The following is a 2,805-nucleotide window of genomic DNA, read 5'->3' on the forward strand; positions in this document are numbered from 1 at the left end:
TAATGAGAGGAAAGTTTTTTCTTACTGCAAGCGAGCCTTTGGGTTTCCAAATTATCTAGCTAATTCAAGGCTCGCAATACTTATCCATATGATGAGTAGAAATATGATATCTATCACTAGGTCTATGATATTGGGGCATTCCACACAATATTAGAGGAATGTTTAATGAGCAATGGATTGTTGTAAATTCGAGAATATGATGATGATGTCATTCATTAGGGGAAAGGAACATGCCTTGGAATCGAGGCACAATGACCAATGAGAAGAGTGGAAGATGTTTTACACATCAAGAGGCTCATAACTGTTAGAAACAAAGGAAACCAGGACACTACTGAGAGAGGGGGTGAATTAGTAGTGTGGCCAAATTATATAATTCTTCACAAATTTCACTTCTTAATCTCTTTAACAATTTTTCATGGATCAAAAACACAATTCAATCATGTATAAAATCATAAACATCAAGCACATGAGAAACATATACACAAGACACTAATATTTTTTTATTACAAGATTCAACTTGATTACATCATGGCCCCACAAGCTACCACTTGTAGGTTTATTAGTTGCTACTGAAAGGAACTTCAATCCCTGCTTGTTTATCAGCTACCACTAAAAAGGGATTGTTTCCCTTACTCATTTACCAGTCTCTGTTGAAAGGGACTCTTGCCCCCAAATATTTACTAGCACCCACTAGAAGGAGCTCCTACCCCTAATCTACAAGCTACCACTTGTTGGTCTTGTTGATCCATCTTTCATCCATTTTCATACTAGAACCAAGATACCACTTACCTCACAAACAAATAAATATGCTTACTGCAACTACTCACAAAATCCACCTTAAACACCTTCAACAATATTTGTTTCTTGAACAAATCACCAATACATTCAGAATTTTTTCATTACAGAAAACACCTACTCCTGTAGCACTTTTTTGCTCTCCCTCATGCAACCACCACCAGCTTTCTACTTCTCTCAAATTCTGCTACACATTGCACAATTTTTTTCTTGAATTCTCATTAAAAACCCTCTCCCTTGTAGCCATTTGCTGCTTCTCACCATTGGTACAACTTCACCATACCAACACCTTGCTGCACCAGAAGCTCTGTCTCAAAAAAATTGTGTTTATTCTACTTGCCCATGCCTTCTTTTTGCTTTTATTTTTCTAACTTTGGTCTCTTGGATTTCTAAATGCATCGCATGTCTATTTTAGTCTTATGATTGTGTTTAATCTTGATTTGTTCTTTTGGGCTTAATCTCCAAGTCAAACTGACCTTAACTACCACTTTTTGCAACCGAAACTGAGTTTTTCTGCATATTTTTGCATTTTGTCCTTTTTAATAGGCTTTAACAGAGCTTCACCAATTTTAATTGTTATTTAATTTGGCCTAATTGCTACCAAACAAAAATTTCTGTGTTTTCTCCTTTAAGCACCTTTTCTCAGGCTCTCTTACCTATTTTCCACCATAAGACCAGGTCTCTATGACCATCGACTAGGTCATTGGGTGCTTAGCCTTGTCAAGTCCTCAGTGGGCTAATTTCTTTGTATAAATGGATCAGCGCCATTTATTTTGTTTCTACGTGAAACAATCATGGGCTAAGTCCTGGTGCTAAGCCCTTTGAGCCCTATGTGGGCCAATTTCATGCGTTAACGTCTCTATGCCATTGGCCTCATTTCTACATGAAATGACCAACCATAATTACAAAAGGCTAGAGCTACCAAGCTCCCCGCTCTTTTTATTCCATCGCGCCCTTTGTTTCTACGTGAAACATACCAGGGCAGGACCAGGTGCTAAGCTGAATCTGCCAGGAGCCTCTGAGGCACTATTTTTTGCGCCCCAGGTTCTTACATGTTGTATAGCTCCCTATGCGAGCGCTTAGCCTGTAGCCCCCAACATCCCAACGCATTGAGTTCATACACCACAATAAACCCGTCGGGGTCTAACCTATGGGTTGACATGTCCATGGGGACCACCTGGCACCTCTCTGATTGGTTGTCATTGTGCCATCGTGGCCTGGCATTTGTTACCTGATGCTTATGCTAAGATCTTGTAACAATCCCCCCAAGGTAAGTCCTACGAGATGAGTTGTCCTATGCGGTCCTTTCGACACCTTTTTAATTAGCTATCATTGTTGTGCTATCATCGCCAATGTGTCCCAACTTCCATTGCCCAATGCTACCTCTTGTGAACCTCTTTAATTATTTCGGGCTATAACCACTAGCATGACATCATAATGACAGCACATGTGCTACGTGTTGGTCTATGATAGGTGACATGTGTCACATGTAAATGGACCATTTGTGTACCTAAAAATGCCAAATCTATAAGCCACATGTCAACCTCCCATTAGGCATTTGTTGATGTCATCATCCTCTATTGTTTGGGCCAATCACATGTTGCCACCTGTCCTCTGTTAAAGGAGAGAGAAAGGGTCCTGAGGCCTTATTATTTTTGCCAATTTTCTTTTTTAATTTTCTTTTTAGCTTACCGTACTGTTATCACCCCAAGAAGCTCTCCTAGGTTGTAGCTCAGATATGCTCAGAAACATTACAAACTCAACTTAATGTTGGAAATGGATGAATGGAAGGAATGATGCTTATTCAAGCCAGATAACCACTTCTACTATGCTTAACTCCAGACATGCGTGAGCACCCCGAAACTATAAGGCTTTAGACCACCAATTACTCACAGTTTAGAGATTGGGTGAATATGGAGAATAATGACCACACCAGCAGATGCACAAGACCTTGTGATGGCCGGCTGTAACCAGTAAAGAGGTCTGCAAATCTAATTCCCTAGTGTGCAG

Source organism: Pinus tabuliformis, chromosome X, assembly GCF_031772625.1.
Source record: "Pinus tabuliformis cultivar Carrire ecotype Pingquan chromosome X, CPIR1, whole genome shotgun sequence".
Lineage (NCBI taxonomy): Eukaryota > Viridiplantae > Streptophyta > Pinopsida > Pinales > Pinaceae > Pinus > Pinus tabuliformis.